Raw genomic sequence first — 20,146 nt, forward strand, 5'->3', positions numbered from 1 at the left:
AGTGTTATTCCATCAACAGTGTGGATCTGTGCTGCTTGCCCACATTAAGGACCAGCCTTGGATGCTGTCTGAGCAGCAGTGGAAGTGTAGAATACTCTCAATTGAGCACTAAGTGAAAGCTTGAATAAAAGTGAAGCAGTGAATAAATCTGATGGCATTGGAATCCATTGCTTGCACACACTGAGCAGCAAAAAGGGATAAAATTCATTGAACAAATTGTTTGAAGTGAATAATTCACTCAGCTTTAGCACCAAGCAACAGAGGGAAGTAAACATTGAAAAACTGCATTACCAATTGTTTGACTCCATTCAGAGTGACCCCTGCTTCATGGTGACAGATTGTGCTCTCTACTTAATGCTCTGAATCTTTTGAGGTTCTTCTTTTTCATGAGAGTGACTGATTGTCAGCCTATCACTCACATACTTCTAATTCCTATTATCAGTTATCTCAGGTATTTATTTGACAAGTGTTACCTTCTTCTGAAGAAAATATAGCAACCACTTTGAATGCACGTTTCTGGGATTAGTGTTGACAGAATTACAGTTTCTTGCCTTTCAAAGCAAGTGATAACTCTCTAAAGGTCCTCAAATTACAGCCTATAGCAACGTTGGTAACAGCTGATCTGTCCTGATTAGGTTGAGTCAACTTGTCAGATATCAGATTTGCTAGTTGTGTTATCAGTCCAGAAGGCACAGATACATCAGCAAAAAAGCAATTAATGTCCAGTTAGATCAGAGGGAGTTGTGATTCTGGAAAACAGTGCTGCATATGAAAGAATTTGTCAATGTGTAAAATACTCCTGTTGTCACTAATGCTTGATAATGGTTGTATTGTCTGTAACTGGGACAGTTTGGCATGAGGTAATACTGTGATTCTTAGCATTGTTGCTGATAAGAATGATTGAAAGATCAATTTACTGTAGTCATGGTTTTAAAAGTGACTAGTACACAGAATTTTTCCTCTGGTTTTAATTTCTGGCCTCTGAACAAACTGATTGGTTTATTCTCAACATCTGGAATTGAAGCTCTGCACTTAAGGCTCTTTGCTGGTAATTAATATTTCCTTTCCTTTGTTAGTTAATATTTACTAACTAGTGAATAGTTAAGAGTAAATCAATAGTTACTGAACTACAGTATTAGTGATGCTTTTTGACATGGGCAGTATTCCAACTCAAGGAAACTCTGAAGAGCATGCTCGTGGCTCTTCCAGTTTGAGACTTCCATTGCCTTCTTAGAAGGCTTTGGGAGCAGTCTTGAGGCCTCTGTGCTGTCCAAGTCCCTGCCTGGGGACACCTTTGGCATTGCAGTGGTGGCTGCAGGGTGGAGGTGGGATGCTCAGAGTAGCCCTCTCTTCCTAGTTGGGAACTTTGTGTCCAAAACCACGTTCAGGAGTTGAGAACAGAGAAGTCTGCTCCCCTTACAGCTCTCTGTTTTGACAGAGCCATGCTCATGCTCTGCTGTTCTCTTATGGGTGCTCTTGGCATCTCCCAAGAACCACAATGGCACCCAGAACTTCTATTCCAAGCTGGTGGAATTGCTGACCAGGGGCTGTGGCTCCTGTTAGGTGAGTATGGCTCGTGGTTGCAGCACCGAACATGGGGTTCTGAAAGGGGTGAAACAAAATTGCCCTTTCCTTCAGTTATGCTGTCTCCAGCATAACACCTACCTCCTTGCCTAGAGAGTATGCTCTTAAGGGTGGAGAGGGCATTAAACACATTGGAACTGGCAGAGAGGAGAGAGGAAAGACAAATTGTTTGTCCTTATTCTTGTAGGCACAGACAGTAATGGAGGGAACCAAGATAAGGCCCAGGAAAGGAGAGAAAGGCATCCTTTGAGAAGTTGTTTATAAAGTTGAAAGTGATGAAAGATGCCAACCTCTTGCCTTTGCTCTAGGATTCAGGTCAAAATTGCCTGCCTTTGTCTTGCTTCAGCCTGTGAGAGCTTTGCTTACATCTCTGACATTGACTGTGGCCACCATCTCTTTTTTTTTTTTCCCTTTGGGCAATGTTTTCCCTCTTCTGAGAACTAAAATATTCTTTTTTTGAGCAAACAAATTCAAAAAAACCCATTGCATGTGTGCATGTGTGGAAAGGACAAAACCTTTTTTGCTGTCCAGGGCCTCATTTTTCTCTGGGTTATGGCAATTCCCAGTCCATTTCCCTCCTTCTTCTCAGGGGCTGTTTAGCACTTGTGTTAAGCCATCACAGACATGAAGAAGCACTCAGTTTTGCCCCAGGTTCCTTCTTCAAAGCCCCTTGAGAATGTTGCAGGAGGCTGCTGGGAACTAATCTTGAGTGCAGCTCCCAAATTTCTTTGGGGCTTTTTTCTCTTGGTTGCTGTAGACTTTTTCTTTCTGTGAGTTTGGTATCATAGCCTGTTTTTCCCAGCTGGCTCTCTCTGCCCTCCGCTCTTACCTGAACAGTCCAATTCCACAGCCAATGCAAATGTTTAGAGCAGGCCTGTAAATCAGTGTTTGTGTAAATGGTGGAAGATTTAAAAAAAAAAAAAAAAAAAAAAAAAAAACTTTTATTTGCCTCTCTCTTTGGTTTAACTTTAATATACACTTTTTTCCAAGAAATTATGAGGGTTGTGAACTCACCTTTTTTTTTGCTGTCTCAAAAAACAAAGTTGCTTATTTACTTTTGTGGCCCAAAACTGAAGCTTTATGAAGAACACAAAATATTTTTAGGTGTTTCATTCATATTACCATGTTTTACAGCACGCCTCTCTATACTGAGAAAAGCAGTTTTCTTGCCTTTGCTGTTCTCAATGTTTCTCTTCAACTGTCAGCTCTGAGATTCTTTCATTTGTAGGGAAAATTAGATATGGTTAGAATGGGGGTTTTAAGTCAGTGGGTTATGTTTACTTTGCTTCACGTCAGGCAGCACTATGTACTGATACTTGAGCCAGCTCTAAATGTCCCTGTATCTGCATGGCACAGCATGTAAAGGTACTTACTTATGCCCTGGGAAGAGCAGAGGTTTGTTAGTTCAGTGATCCACCTGTGTTAATTAATTTGATTGCCAGGTTTGTTAGACCTAGACCTAGTTATCTGTGCAGAACAATATTCTGCCTTGGAGAGATGTGACTTGAAAGCCCAGCTTAACTTTTTCATGCAGAGATTCTGTGTCAGACCAGAAATAGCTGCTGTGCCCATCTTTGCAGCTTCTTTTGTCTTTCTTCAGTATTTGATTTCTGTACATGCAAGAACTTTACCTTCTGCAATCCTTTCTCCCTGGCACAGTGTTCCAGAAAGAAGATATTATCTTCTTTCAAACAGACACTGAAAATATGTTTTTCTCCTACTTGCTTATACCCCTCAGCTATTCTTTTGGTCTGCTATTATCTATGAACCCTACTTACATTACTGAATTCTATGTTGAGATTTTAATGAAAATGATGCAGAAAATAAAGATATATTTTAAGTTAACAAAGGTGTAAATTATGCATTTCTCTTGTCTGGCTTTTCAGGGTAGCATGGCTACCCTGAGGTGGAGAGAAACCTCACCAATGAAACATTCCAATGCTTAAAAACAAGGAAAGATTCCCAAAAGTAGACATGCTACCTGTCTTATTGTAGTCAACAGAAACTAGGACGTAAACACATGAAGTTCATTCTACAGTGAGAGCAAAAAGAAATTTGCTCCAATATATTATGCCCTGATTTGATTGTCCAAGAAATAAATAGGATTTAAACAAAATCGAAAAAAGAAAATATGCCTAATGAAGCAGAATTTTTGTTTCCTTGTTGTGGATAAAGCATTCATTTCCTGTTAAGAGGTTTCTATCCCTGTAAAAGAGTAAATACTAGACTCTGATCCATTGTTGCCCAGGTTCTTTGTTTCTCAGAGACAAAATATTTCCCGAACAGATAAGAGAAACAAGTTTGATTGACAGCTCTTAGCAGAGTCTCATCAGCTGCTGTGCTGACAGCCTGGTGATGCGCACTGTGCTGATGTGGTAGGGACTGACAGGTGATTGACAGCCCAAGACTGGGGAGACAGGAAAGATGAAGCATGCTCAGTAAGAATAATGTGCAGTGTTTATGCAGCACTGCAGAGAATAGGAGCTAGAAAGTTAACTCTTTCAGGGAAAGTGCTTTTTTAACACATAATGAATGCGGTTGCCACTGTACAGAAAATTAGAGCTTGTCTACGTTTCTCTTCTGTTCACTAAATGGTTTCTGTCCATGGAGGAACTATAATGCTGTGAGGAAGCAAAAGCATGAGCTATTACATTTGTAGCTGTAAAAAAATTTCATGTGTGGTAGATATGATGGAGTCCTCAAAATGGATTTATTGATTTAAGCTTATAGATATAGAATATATTGAGAATTTCAGGCACTTTTTATAGGCTTTCATTGCCCAATTTTATATGGCATTGCATAATGTTACACAGTAGAAATTTCAAAAGGAACAATTTGATCTCTTTGCTCTCCCTATCCTTAGGAAAATATAGTGATTTCAGTTTTATTGTTGCTCTGAATCTGTAACTGATAATTGAATATGTGTTTTCTGTTATAATTTCTACTGCAGTTTGTGTTTGGAATATACAAGGTAACTATACCATGCTTTGCATTTTATGCCTTTTTTTTTCATTTTCTCTACTTGGCTCATGAACCCTGTTTGATTTTTTTTTTTCATTTCAAGAAAGAAAGAAAGAAAGAGGAAGGAAGGAAGGAAGGAAGGAAGGAAGGAAGGAAGGAAGGAAGGAAGGAAGGAAGGAAGGAAGGAAGGAAGGAAGGAAGGAAGGAAGGAAGGAAGGAAGGAAGGAAGGAAGGAAGGAAGGAAGGAAGGGAGGGAGGGAGGGAGGGAGGGAGGGAGGGAGGGAGGGAGGGCTTACTGGGCAATAGTCTCAGAGTGAACTTTGGACCAAGCTGCAAAATCATCAACTTCGAAGTGCTTATCTAAGTTTTTCTGTGTGCCTTTAGAATATATTGCATAACTGTATTTTAGATTTTACTACAAATTATTCAATTAATACACAGCAAGAAAGCTGCAACAGATTCATTGTGAATTTGTCCCTGTTTTTATAACCTGTGCAATGCAGGTAATTTTATAGCCCTTTATTGAAAAAAAATTGCAGGAGTTAATGGTGAGAAGCTACATCTAGTGGGTATTTCTTATAAGCCCAATTTGGGAATAAACAGGCAAAGTTCCTTACACATTACCCACTTGCATAACTATTTTCAAAAAGATGGTTTGAGGGGCCAGCATGTTACATTATCACCCCAGGTTTCTCTAAAACTCTCATCTAGCTTCTCTCCTATAAGTCTTAGAGAGAAAATTAAATTTGCCTAGAGAAAGAGATTGTTTTATTTCCAGGAACATCTTCTTTATTTTTCCCTTTATTTTTTTTTTCACAAGAAATCACAGTCATTAAATATCATTTGAGCATTCAGGTACAACACAGTAAATTGGCCTAGCATTGTGAGACAGATTATTCTGTGTGACTCCCTGGTATTCATCTTTATATACCACTATTCTAGTTCTTGGTTTTTCAAAGTTTCTTGGCATTAGTTTTGAATTTAATTTCAGAACATAGGTAAAAATTTCATTAAAATCAGATGTAAAAGGTCCACAACTGCCTGGATCACCACTAGCCCCTTCATCCTCCAGCTAATGATTTCCAATTAACAATTACTTCCTAAAATTGATGTTTTAAAGAGTTCTCAATCAATTTTACATACAGTCTATGAAAATTGTATATTAATAAACTTCAGTAAGACTATAAGTAATGCACTAGAAAGTTGAATGCTTTACAGGTATCTAAGTGTATTACAGCCATGCACTTTCTTTATCACCCAAACTTTTGTAAGCTCATCAAAGAATAAAATGAGATTTGTTTGACAAGAGCTATTTTGCATAAACCCATGTTGACTGGCATTAATTACATCCCTTTCACTTCAATCTTTGTCAGTTAAATCCTGTATAATTTTTTTCACTATTTTGTCTGGATTGATATCAAGCAAGTGTATTATGTTATGCTGTTCCCTGACTCTATAGTGTCCCTTAAATATCAGCTCAGCAGTAGCGGATTTTTAAAATTCCCTCAGTAGTTCTTTTATTTCTTTAATTAATATTTTATAATACCAGATAGAAATGGGAAAAAACCCCTTAGAACTGCTAATTTCAAAACATTTACTTCTCATAGATACTATTTAAGATCCATCTTAGTTGCCAATGGACTAGAAAGCACTTTTCACTCAAGAGCAACATTCTTTCCAAAAGTAGAACAAAAAAGCTTCTTATATGTTGAAAGTTTTTCTGTTCCTAAAATAAATTAAGGTTTGATAAATTTCAAGGTCTTATTTTCGTTAGTTTTTATGGATATGAATTTTTCACTGCCAACTTCAGCATCTCATTCTGATATTTTATATTTCATAATATGTTTTTACAGAACATTTCCCCCTTTTTTATCTTTGTTTTATTTTCTACAGGCATCATAATTATCAGGATTTTTTTCCCTTCTAATTATTGCTTTCATTTCCCTACTTATTTTTTTTGCTGAAGTTGTTTTCTTTTTCACCTTCTAGCTTCATCTTTTAGATATCTTAGGAAGTCTCTTTAACAGATTGTTAATTTTCATGCATAGTTTTTTTCTGTATTTTCTCCCCATCAATTGAGCTATGGTGAATCCACTATTCTGAAGCACCAGCTGTATCTCTCCTACTGACTGGGATTGCCTTTTCTTTGTCTGTACTGAATGCATGTTTTGGATGGCATTTGTGCAGAAACATGTGGTCTGATTGGAGAGTGTATAGGGGAAAGCAAAAGTCTTGAAATGAACTTACTAAGAAAAATTGAAGAATTTGAGTCGGTCAGTCTGCAGCAGAGAAGACATGGAAAAAAAGGAAAGAGGAAAATGGGACATAATAACAGGACATATCAAGAAAAGGCATGTGGTCTGTTTCAGTAGCCATGATGAGCAGGAGAAGAGATGCAGGCCTAAATTGCAGTTATATATATATATATATATGTGTGTGTGTGTGTGTGTGTGTGTGTGTATATGTATATATGAAAAAAATAAAAAAGAGGGGTTCACTCTTACAGGTGATAAAAAAGGGAGTGCTTGGAGAGATTTCCTGGGGAGGCTGTGGAGCCTCCTGTACTCGGTCTGACCTTCCCCTCTGTTTCCCTGAAGTCACCAGTCCCAGAGCTGGTGTCAGTTTCAGTCCCCTGGTCAGTTCAGTCTCAGCCATCATGTCCAGTTCTGGAACAACCTACTCATCTTGGATGCTAACTTTTTGTGATTAAAAACACCTTACTATTTCTAATTTTGAGTAGTAGAAATAATGCTTTTCTAATACTGCTGGCTAAGCAAAACTTTGCACATGCATCTTCCACCAATTTCCTTCCAAAGACCATTTTTCTTTTTCTCCATATTACTGACAGGTGTTAAAGGAATAGTTCCTGCTAGTTCCTGATTTGCAATTAGCAGGTATGAATTAGACTCTCACCTCTGCCAGCTGCAGTCTTGTTAGCTAGCTTAGTGTTCCTGCACCTCTGAGTTATCAATACCTCCCAAATACAAAAGAAGGCTCCACTGCAAGGTGCCAGCCACATGCAACGTGTGTGGGTGTTGCCTGTGTGCACACACAACATCAGTTAGGTGGAAAAGTTTGTCATGAAAACTGTTTCATCAGCCTCTTTCTCAACTATCCTAACAAATAATGTAAAATTTCAGTTATCTTGTAAAGGGAGAGCTCAGATTTCTTCTGCTTGTAACTAAGCCTGTACAAATCAATATGGGAGACCCTATGTCTGTGAAGTGGTACATGGAAAAGGGCTACTCATGTAATAGGGGCTACTAACTCCAAATGTGAATATTGTGCAATTATACGGAGCCTCTAATTGCAGTTTCTGAAACTGTCCAGTCAATCAGATTGGTTCTGCTGCTGTATAAACAATTTAAGTTTATACAGATAAGCTCTCTTTAGGACATAACTTAATATCACAGGACATGACACATTAGAGGTGTCTTGGGTCTGTTCAGAAGGAGAAAGAATAAAGGTAAAATTAAAATGAGAGAATCACAGTGATTTATGGGCTTTTCCCCTGCTCAATACAAATAATCCCTTTGTTGTGGCTGGCCTTTGTTCACCCAATTGGTCCAAATTAGGTAGCATTCAGTTCTTTCTGCAGGAGGTGATGTTAATAAAATGATGGAAACTCATGCTAAATAATGGAAGTTAATAGCTTTTTACATCAAAATATTAACCAATTTTACACTATTTTAAAATTCATGTTAAATAATTTCTTAATTGTTTTGTGTGCATAGTGTAATGGAAATTGTGAGGAATTGATCAGTACTTTTTCTGTTTTGCTGAATAACTGTGTTTGACTTCAAATGTTGTCTGTACATTAAATAAATTTTCTTTTGTTGAGAAATAAAAGTGTTGCTCTACTAGAGACATTTTAGATTTTTTCCCATGAAATTGAAAATATCCAGTGGTTAATGTTATCAAGTGATTTTTAAGATGCTAATTTAATATATGTTATGTTTTTTCAGTGAAATGTCCTAACATAGTTACAGAGTTCCTGTAAGAAACAAGACTGAATGAGAATATTCATGTTTCCCTTGGTAGTCAAGAATTTTTTTTTCTGAATTTTTCATTCTTTTCCTTTTCTTTTGTTACATTCATGTTCTTTCTTTTTCAGAAGTGAAACACCTCACTTTATGAATTACCTAAGCAACACCATAAAAAATACAGAAGTTTTGTGGCAGACGATATTTTCATATTGTTGTCTCATTTCTAAAACAGAGAGGCATTTAATTAAGTATAGTAGTTTTATCCACAATTGGTATGAACTATAACACTTCTGAGCACACAGATTGCCTGAAGTCATTAGAAATAAATTTCCTTTTATAGAGCACTGAATAACTAAACTATGGGCCAGATTTTTTCTTCTCTTTTTGAATCTTCAGGTATAAGTGATCCAGTACAAAATTCCTAATTGTTCTAGGAATTTATGCATATTGGGATGACTTTGTAATAATTTATAAATTCTGTATTGTGCATTTACTCTTACTGGTGCAGTTAGTGGTGTTGAATACTTCATGGCTTTAGCACACTGTCAGGACAGGGCTTGTAGGTGCAGATGATCTTTTTTAAGTTCAGATAATAAAATATTTGCTCCTCTACCCACAAATTTAATCTTGCAGACCTGTATACACACACAAATAGAACACAGTCAAATAGACAAACACACATCTTAATATAGTGTAGGTTCTATTACACAAAATGTGCATGCTTGTGTTGCTGGTGTTTAATGTAGAAATAAAACTTTATTAAGACTTTTACATTGTATTTCTATGATGGAGTAGAGCTGTTCCACATAATGTACCTTATTTTTAGGCACTAGGTATTTACTGTAGTGCAATATTTTAAATGGCTTAGGAGAACACAACATGCAACATCACCAAAAATTATAGAATCTTTATAGAAATACATTTAAACTGGGTCAGCTGCAGCTCCATGATTAGTAGAAATAGACCCAAAAGCTGATTCTGGACACTGAGATACTATTCCCAATTCCATATTGAAAGTTTCCTTGAATTAATGCAGTCATGATTTATTTTTTAAAGTCTGCTGTGTATGGGAAGGCTCAGATATTATACAGTGACTATCATTCTTTATCATATTGAATTCTGCACTCCAAATTATATTACCTTTAAAATGTTGCTGACATTTTGCTGTTCCACTCTTCTGATCCATATAGGTTTTATACCATAATATTTTAAGTTCATTCTGGTGCATATAGCAGTGTAAGCAGTACCTTGCATTTCTTGTTTCTTCTCCCCTTATTTTCACAGAAAGTGGTCTCTGTGAAATATTTGCTTAGGATTTTTCAAGACAAATGAACTCAATACATAGATACTATTAAAAGTTTACATCAGAGAGGATGTAAACTTTTATAAGTATATGTATAGGATTTGGAACAGAATGATTAAGATTTATAATATTCCTTTGTTTTCGTGGAGTTTGAACTACTTTTCTATTGAACTGCTGGGAATATCCTGGCCCCTGAAGGACACTGGTGTCCAGCTCTGCCTGTGCAGGAAAAAGTGCTAGTGCAGGTCCATTGCTCCAGATATGCTCTTCTTTGAAGGATCTGTTTCAGGTCATTGGAAGTGTTGGTATCTTGGTTTTATATTGTATGAGAAAGCCAAGAGAAGGATTGCAAGCAAGCTGTGTGCTGCTGAGGAGATCCTGCCACAGCACATGGCATTGCCTGCAGCCTTGTGGTTACACTGTGTGCAGGGCTGTTCCCTTGCTGCCACCCAGCCAGGACATAGGAATCAGCAGTCAGGGGCTGAGAAGATTTTGTTGCTGAAGGGCACTATCACATGCAGAGTCTGGGTGTTGTCTCTTCCATAGCTCTGCTCCAGAATAAACTGCACATGTAAGTGTTCCTTAAGCCAAAGAGGCTTGTGCCTTGACTCAAGGGTCAGGAAGGTGGTATCCCTTCATTATCAGTGTTACCCTTTGCACACCATTCAGCTTCAAACATGTTTTTGTCTGTGACTTGGGCTAATCTTAGCTTCCCATTTTGAATATAGTACAGGAACATGTGCAGAGAAGCACCAATGCACAGCTGTCTGTCCAATGGCTGCTCCTGAGTCAACTCCATTGATGCAGCTCACTGGGTACCTGAAAGTAGATGTTGACCATTTTGTTGTATCTATTGAAAATTCATCACTCCCAACTCCATTTGGCTGTGATAAAGGTTTTTATATACAATTTTATCTAGTCCAGAAATATTAGAACACTATGTAATTCAATTTTATTTTTGTCTTTAATGTCTGAACTTGAATTAATACAGCATTACTTTTCATCCTGATATCAATCTTGTTCCTTTCATTCAGATCCAAGTTCCTTTGTAGTACATGATTTAATTCACTAAAATAAGGTAAAATGAAACCCTGGTCCAGGAAACATTAAACTAACATATTGTTCATGTCATATGTGATAGCAGCAGTCTGCTATTGGTGTTTCCCTCCCCTCTTTTAGTTGCTGACAGACTTTAAAACTTTTTTCCCCTTTCAAGAATTGATATTACCTCTATTTGTTCTTCCCCCCAACCCTACCCCCATCTTCAGCATTAAGGAAAATCAATTAATCCATTATTAAATTATATTAGAGAGATTAAAAAACATACTTCTCTTTTATAAACTCAAATCCCTATTTTTTAAGCAATTTTGAACTCAAACTAGTTTGGTATTCTCTAACTGTGGATCTGTGCTTTCTTTTGTGGCAAATTAGTTTTGATTTGACAGCTATTTTTGTTTCAAGATTGTAGGCACACCAGCTTTACTGAGGCTTGGCTCTTAGGGACAGTTGCACATGCATGGCTGGCTGTGCATCAAATTCTGTAATCCAAAGGGATGCTCCAGGTCATGGTCTTAAAAAAAAGAAAAAAAAAGAAAGGAAAAAAAAAAAAAGTCCAGGCAAAAAGATTTCGAACCACGACATGGACTTGCAGCAAGAAAAAGATATATCAAGCTGGAAAACAAAGGAATGTCTTTCCAGACTGTTTTTTCTGTTCAGTATTCTTCTTTTCCACATTATGCATGCACAGTTAAAGGAATTAGTTAATAGTTTTAAAATGCAAATCAAACAGAGGGTATCTTATACTGAGAAGGGTTAAACTTAGCTTAGTGAAACATGCACAGCCTGTAGTGTGAATTTGTGTACAACTTGGGAGTTGTATTATGGTAGGGAGAAGGTTCTTGACTAAAGAGAAAGAAAAAGTCTGGACAATACATTCCAGCCACCTTCAGAAAGGCAGAGTTTGTATTGTCAGTACTCTCAGGGCCAGCTTGTTGATTTAGTTTATAATCTGTTGTGCTGGCAGCTGGATGCTACGCTGACATCAGCAGGCAGTGCAGTGCAGTCAGAATTGCAGTATTGAGGGCTTGCACATCCACACAGCTCATGTTTGGCAGAGGCCCAGCCTGGTGGTTGGCATGCATTAAGTGCATTCCTGGAGTCCATCTGACTCCTTTCTTATGAAGACTTTAGAGTCTGTGAGCTTAGAGACCTCTCCACATCATGGACCAAAGCAAGGTGATTCAGCCACTGACTTCAGAAGTGTTCCCTAACTGAGCTAAAAAGTGAGTGTGAATTAGGCATGGAGTAGGAATTCCTTTGTCATGATGCCTTCATTAGGCACCCAGACAGATGCCATCTGTGCCATCCTGGGACAAAAAGTTCACTTAATTTTACTTTGATATGATTTATACCATAGACCTAAAAACCCTCTGCTGTTCTCCTTTACTTCTATGAAAAGCATCCAAGTCCTGGAGGAGTCTATTCTATCTACTCAGCACCAGTCACGTTCCTCGACAATGCTCTTCTCTGGTCTGATGACAATTCCTCTTCCTCAAACACCTGGGTGATTTTTTTTTCTCTAGAGCTGTGGAGAAGGTAGACTGTTCAGCACACAATCTCCCACCCTTTTTGCTTATTTTAGTCTTTGTGAGGTCTGCAGCCTTGCTCTAGAGCTGTGTCTCAGCCCCTCCAGTGCTTGGCAGTAGCTTGTTGTGCTGCTTGGACCTGTTTCCCCCACGTTGGGTTGAGGAATCAGCCCCATCTGACAGTCCTAGAGTGCTATGTAGGAACCACATCTCATGGATAAGGTCATCATGCATGCTCTTGGCATACTTTGAAAGCCAGTCTTAAATCCCAAAATGCTTTCTTCTAAAGCTTTTTTCCCCCATCAATTCTCTTTAATAATAACAAAGAAAAAAGACCTGTTTAGGATCTGATGATGTGATTCTGCAGTAGAGGGCTCAGATATAATAAATATAACTTTGGCTGCTCCTAGCAATAACTTTCAACAGAATGTAACCAATATGTCAGTAGATATATTGTGAACTGCATGATTTCAAATAAGTATTAATATACCTTGATATGTCTCTGGATTGTAGGAAGGGGCACACATATATATATTTACACTGTAGTAAATTTGTATACTATCAAATTCATTTGTGCAAATATATGTGATCATGTAATTACACTCTGTATTATTGTGATACAGATGCACAGGGAAGCAGGATTAAGATTGTGCTGTCAGCTTCAATTTGAATAACCCCTGGCATCTGAGAACACTGCAGTGGAACATTAGCTATTGGTGTGGCTTTTGCTGCAGCTGCTGGAATTAGGATCAATGCCTGCATCTCTTTGGCAAGTTTCTGCTATCCTGAACACAGGTGTGTGTACCTGGTCATTCTGATCAATGCACTGCTCATCAGCAGCACACAAAAGAAGTGATAGAAATGAGGGTAATGTCCATGGGGAGCATTAGCTAGGACAGAAATGGCAGTGTAGCTTCTCAGCAGGAGCAGTCACTGAGAGCTATGGCACAGTCTACAGAGCAGAGCTTTCCATGGACTGGGCCAGCACAAGTGCATCTTGTTACAAGAAAGTAATGAAGTGGCCTGCTAGAGAGTTAGCAAGGACAAGCACTCATCATTACCCAACTTCTAGATGTCCTACTAGAAAGGAGAAGAATGTCATTATTTTATTTTTGCTTGTTTGTATAGAGTATTATGAGATAGTCATTCAAGTCTGTTTAAGTTGAATGATTGTTTAAAGACATCTTAGTATCTACTGAAAGTGCTAGTTAATAGCAGAGACAGCAAACAAAAGATATTGTTTACAGGGAGCATGTAAAACCATTTTTAAGCAATGCTTTAATGAGATAATATTGGCACATGAGAATTTTCTGGTTTGCATGTCTTGCCAATTGAGTTTTCCCCTTCTGTCACTTCTGTTTTAAAGTAAGGTTTATTGGAATTGCACAGCATATATATAATTTGTCTTTATGAAACTGATACATTTACTCACCAGACCATGACACATTTCTCTAGACCTGTTGATAGGATCTAAACTGTTCTTCTTCTGTGTGCTTTCAATTTGAAAGCAAAAGTCAGCAGGATTGAAAGGGACAACCATGAGTCATTTACCATGAAATTTTGGAACAGTTTTAATATGAGAGGAAAAGAGCTGGAAGCCTGCATCAGACAGCTGTGTTACAATAGCACAATACAGTGTTTCAAATGCACATTACTATATGATTTTCATTCTCACTGAAAAAAAAAAAAAATTGGAAGCTTTTCAACTGCTTATGTCTTAGTCTTCTCCTTCGTTATACCATCATAGTTATACTATTTTTGTCACTGTTAATTTATGAAATGATGTTTGATATGTCTAGCTAGTTTAGTTATTAAGGAAGGAAGCAACAAGAAAATAGCATTCTACTATACTAATTATATTCAAGTCAACAGTGTTTGGAAAAAACCTCCAGCTTTTGATATATACTCATCATTGCCTTACCTATGCAATGATGAGTCAAAAGGACAGAGAGCAAAATTTTCAGAGGTCACTAATTCTTACAGTCATTTTTACAAATGTTAATGTAAACCTCTCATTAATATATCCATACTTGCCATTATATACAGCCATCTGATGAAAAGAAAAATTGTTATTAAAAATATTGGTTTATTTGTTTAGAATCTCACCATCAGTTATGAAACTTTTACTTTTGCTTTTTTGTAAAATAATTATTAGTGTACCCAGTTTTCTGGCACAACAATCTTGGTAAAATGTCGTGCATATATAGCCTTCCTATTTGAAAAGCAGTCCAGGAAAGATAACATTTGATTGACTGCTTATGAGTAAACTTCCTATTCCAGACAATGTAGCTGAACATAATTTATGCAAAAATATTAAAATGCATGGTTTTCTGAAACAATGATAGGCCAAAACATCAGTGATTATAAAAGTGTTTATGCAATACAACAGTTCTCTTTCATTTGAAAATTACCTTTTTAAGCTAGTGTCCAGCTAGCTCTGTACATTTTAAACAAAAATAATTTTCTTGTTAATTCATGGCAGAGATCCATCACTCTTCATCAAAATATTGGTCTGAAATTTTGACTTAGTTTTTGATTTTCTGAAGTAAGCAACTCCTTCTTGGATTTCCTCTTCATCATTTGCCACTCTATTTTTCCATTACTTCAAATTACACCATATTTAGTTATAGAGTCATAGTGTGGTTTTTTTTTTTAAGTGACCTTAAAGCTCATCTGGTTCCAACCCCCTGCCATGATCAGGACCATCTTTCACTAGACCAGGTTGCTCAAAGCCCCACCCAGCCTGGGGTGGGGGCTTGAACACTTCCAGGATGGGACATCCACAGGTTTTTGAACACTTCCAGGATGGGACATCCACAGGTTTTTTTGGGCAACTTTTTCCAGCATCTTACCACCTTCATTGTAAAGAATTTCTTACTAATAGCTACTCTAAACCCACCCTCTTAGTTTAGAGCCATTACCCCTTGTTCTATCACTACATCACCTTTTAAAAAAGTCCCTCCCCAGCTCTCTTGTAGCCCCCTTTAAGTACTGGCAGGTGCTCTAAGGTCTCTCTGGAGCCTTCTCTTCTTCAGGCTGAAACAGCACATCTCTCTCAGCCTGTCTTTATAGCAGAAGTGCTCCAGCCCCCAGATCATCTTTTGGAGTTTGCCCAGGTCCCTCTGGATGGCATCCCTTCCCTCCAGCCTTGCTGCATCACACAGGTTGGTGTCATCTGCAGCTCTGCTGAGGGTGCTCCTGATCCCACTGCCCATGTCATGATAAAGGTGTTCGACAGCCCTGGTCCCAGTACAGGCTCCTGAGGAATGCCACTTGTCCACAGCTCTTTGAGTACAACCATCCTGACAACTTCTTGTCCTCTGAGTGCATCCTCCACCTAATCCAGTCTCTCCAGTTTAGAGACAAGGTGGTTGTGTTGTACAGTGTCACATGCTTTGCACAAGTCCAGGTAGATGGCATCAGTCCCTCTTCCCTCCTCACCAACATTGTAAATCACAGTGTCTGTGTCTGGATGAGTTCTGCCCAGTGCTAGCAGCCCTACACAAATGGCAAGAATTCCCCATCTCAGTACAAGCCAAAGAGTGTGATTTTTGATTTTTTTTGCCTGTCCCTTTACTTTCTAACTCTGGTTGGTACAATTTTAAAAATGGGAAAGCGTATACCAACTTTTTAACTCATCTCTTATTTTTCAGACTAATGATAGACAAGGATCATGTTATAGGGATGACAGATAACACAAAAATCATTTAACAAAACATGTAAATGTTTCCTTGGATGATGTGAAAATGTCTACAAATGCTCAAAGGGAATTTTCTTTTTTTTCCTGCTTCAAATGTAGTTCAGACTTCTTTAGTGGGATTGCTGAGAACTATTAACAGACTTAGATCAGTGGAAACCTTTCTTAAATGTTACATTTTCTTTTTTTTTTTCTTCCAAAAGAAATCTAACTTTCTGTTTCACATCTCAGATGCCTTATGCTCACTGAGAATAGCAACAATCAGGTTTTTCCTGTTGCTGAACTAGCTTAAATATATACATCTACAAAGGTGGCAGTAATGAATCTCAGCTAATATCCTGTTTATTTTTACAGAGCTTTTGTACAGATTCCTTTGCTGTCACTAAAGATGCTTTTATAATTTCTGGAATGAATTTGTCTTTCAAAACAGCAGATAATCTTTCATCTGTTTGCTGTTGTTGCTACTTACAATTGCAGTGGCACTAAAGATGATCCTCCTTATGTTTCCAATCCACAGTATTTTCTCAGGTGCTTCAAAACTGCAAGAAGTTATTTCAGAGATAATATATTTAATAAAGACAATTAATTCTGATGCCCTCAATTCCTCAAGATGTGTCACAAGTGACTCAAGTTCTTATTTTTTGTTTCCTATGGACCACATGAGAAGATCCTTTTATTTGAAATTAAACCAATTTTATCCAGTGCTAAAAGTGCAATGAAAATTAGTTCAGGATGGTGGAAATGTCATTATATATATGTATATATATATATATATATCTATATATATCTATATGTATATACGTATATATATATGTATATACGTGTATGTGTGTGTGTATATATATATATGTATATATATATATATATATATAAATAAATATATCAGAGTCCTCCAGTCAGTGCTCTAGACATGCTGCAGAGTAGGATAGTCCAATTTTCTGTCTAATAAAAATAAAAAGGTATGGGAGGATGGGTAGTGATGTTTCAAAGTCCTCCTTTGCTTTTACTTAACATGACATCTTTAGTCAGTTCTTTTTTGACAGTTCTTTCTGGATGGCAGTTGAGTGCCCAGTTCCCTCATAGACCTTCACACCCCGACCTTCTGCATAATCTGAGAACATAAAAGTGGTTGAGGGCAGGAAGGGGCTCTGTCTGGCTGGATGCCCTCTGAGAAGGACTCGTTACCCTGACCAGCCCCTGAGCTGCCAGTGCACAGCACTGTCAATGTGACACACAGGAGTGCCCCCTGCAGCCTCCAGGATGACCCGAATTCCCATGTGCTTGGGAGCTGAATTGCCTCAGGAGCTGCTCCCTGCCTCTTAGTAGAAAGAACCATCTGTTTATGCTCTTTGGGAATGTCTACATTCCAGGTGTTGAGCCTACTTTGCCCTCACCAGGCACTCAGGCTCATCGCTGCAAGGATCCCCAGATGATCTTTAAGGTCCCTTCGAACTGTAGCTATTATATGAATCTGTGTTCCTTGAAATGCTTTGAAACTAGGACTTGAGTGATTCATCCCACCTAACTGAGCCATCTGTTAGAAGATATCTGGATTTTTCTGGTTTAGAGTTTTAGGATTCTTCTTTTTAAAATTTGTGTTAAAGTAAGAAACTGCAAGATTCAGTCCAGCCCTTTTCCTGTTCACACAGCAATACACTGCTATGCAGAATTTTACTGAATAACACCTACCTTTCATCTGAAGTTTGATCAGACTCTGCTATTTCTATTAAGTTTATTGGGACACAAGTGTTCATTAGTACTACATCTCTGTGGCCAGACAAGTGTCTTTTGGAATTAAAAGAGTACCACACTTCCGAATCTCAGAGTGTCAAGGTGTACAAATTTAACACAGCTGGAACAGTTTTATTATTCTTATTTCTGTCGAATCTGGACATCAGAGCAGAGCTCCTCCATGCTCCCATTACCTGCCACTTCCTTCATCCCCTCCTCTCCAGTGCATGAAAAGAGACAGCAGGGGCCCTACCACAGGACCAAAGTCTTCTTCTAGCTGGAGATAGAAGGTCACTGGCCAAAGAAATGGAACCTGAGACTTTGATGGGTATCTGGAACAGGGGAAAATGAGGGCTTGTAGAAGTTTATTGTTTCTGCTGGGGGGGTAAAGCCAGCAGAAGGAGGTAGGAGAAAGACAGACCAGAAATACTCTTTTTAGTGTGTTTATTGCTAAAATGTAATTGAGGGTCAGAATTTGGCTTAAAGCAAGTAAAGGCCATGCAGGGAAAGCCAGCACCTGAACAACATAGTGATTGTGTTCTGGGGTTTGACATCAAGACAGGTTTGGTTTGCTTTGGTTGTTTTTTTTTCCCTCTAATTTTTCAGTATTCTGAGGTCTTATCTCTTCTGAAAGACAACACATGACTAGGATAAGTAGTACTCTAAAAATTCTGGAAATAATGAGTGCAATATGAATTGTCTTACTCTAGTTACATGTAGATGATAGGAAGAAAACCCAAATCCTCTGAGTTGTAACTCCTGAAATTTCACTAAAAATCAGATTTTTTTTTAGATCACCCTTTCTGAAGTTTTAGACAAGATGCTGTGTAGTTAGAAAATTATTTCTTTAGTTAATCTCTTCTTTTACTATTACTTATTGCTCTTATTTTTCTGGTATTGTCACCTTTGGCATATTTTGCCTCATTCTAGATAGAAGGTGCTGAAATGGCATAGGAACTGCTGTTTTCTCAGGATCTGGAAAATTGCCAAGTCCTGTGCTAAATGGCTTATCATTCTAAGAGATCAAATCTGGTTCTAAAATCAGGCTCAGTGAGTTCTAGCTATGGAACCAGAAGTTTGAAAGCATGCATGATCTAAACTGGGCCTCTAGTGAGTTGTATAGCACCATAAATTGCAAAGCAAATATTTTTCTCTTGCTCTAAGTACTGTTTGAGGTCTGAGAAGAATTCACAGATCTTCCACAGGAGGAACAAAAATTCTCTCTTCCACACTGCCATCATTAATCCTATGCCATGCATTTTCTAGGGCAAAATACAAATTAATTTTATGTAGCACAGAGCTAAAAATCAAAGGTAATAAAACCTTGCAGGTTACTTCTAATCTGTGATATGTCTGGCTGCATCATATTATCCATGGAGAAGAGACAGTTTCCATTTGAGCACAGCCTTTTTCTGCTTTAGTTTTCTTTTTTTTTATATTACCTCTAGTTTTTATGAGGAAAATTACCATGCTCTCATTTATTTTGTCTCTGACATTTTTATTGTCCTGGAGGTTAGAAAATTCTATACACAGTGATTCCTGTCCAGTAACTGTCCTGAAAATTTGTGCTTTTGCAAACTTTTTTCTTCTTTAATTCAGAACCAAAACCTGTAGATAACACTGTGCAAACAATGTATTAGCACATATATTGTATGTGCTAAATAAAGCTGCTGCCTTCTGCTGTGATTTGTGACTGAAGTTACACCTCAACAAGTGTAGGTCTAAGCCATGCAGCCAACAGGATCAAAATCTTATCTATTCAGATTGTGACAGTTAATTCAGGTAAGATTTTTTTCTGTTGGAAAAGTCCAGATGCTTTTTGTGATTGCCTATCCTAAACACTTCCACACATGGGAGATGGACATCAGGCAGCTCAAACTACCCACATGCACAGGTTCTGGGAGCCTCCAGGCTCATCAGAGTTACCTTCTGCACAAATAAATGCAAAGACTTTCCAGTTAACCTTCTTGCAAATAGAAGTCCAGAAATCTTAGATGGAAATAGATAGTGTGAATTTTGGATATGATGCTTGCAATAAAGTGTTTGTCTTTGCTTGCAACACACACCAGTTCTACTTAGATGTGTTCTTGTATCTCCATTCCTTATTACCCAGGCAGCATTTTACACTGTGAGGATGATGAACACGGACAAAAAGTATCCACAACAGGGTCCTGAATATGTTCTAAAACATGTGTCTAAAGCTATAAAAATTTGCCTCGTTTTCAAAATTCCAACACATCTAATTTTCCACAAAATCAGTGGAAGTGACTTGCATGGTTGAGGGGAGGATTGTCATAGG

General features: G+C 37.8%; 1 protein-coding gene across 10 annotated transcripts in view; it reads left to right on the top strand.

Moving 5' to 3' along the window:
* Positions 1-20,146, top strand: part of LDB2 (LIM domain binding 2) — a 365,987-nt gene that overhangs the window by 224,321 nt on the left and 121,520 nt on the right. The window lies entirely within an intron of this gene.

This window comes from Agelaius phoeniceus, chromosome 4 (genome assembly GCF_051311805.1).
Source record: "Agelaius phoeniceus isolate bAgePho1 chromosome 4, bAgePho1.hap1, whole genome shotgun sequence".
Taxonomy (NCBI): Eukaryota; Metazoa; Chordata; class Aves; order Passeriformes; family Icteridae; genus Agelaius; species Agelaius phoeniceus.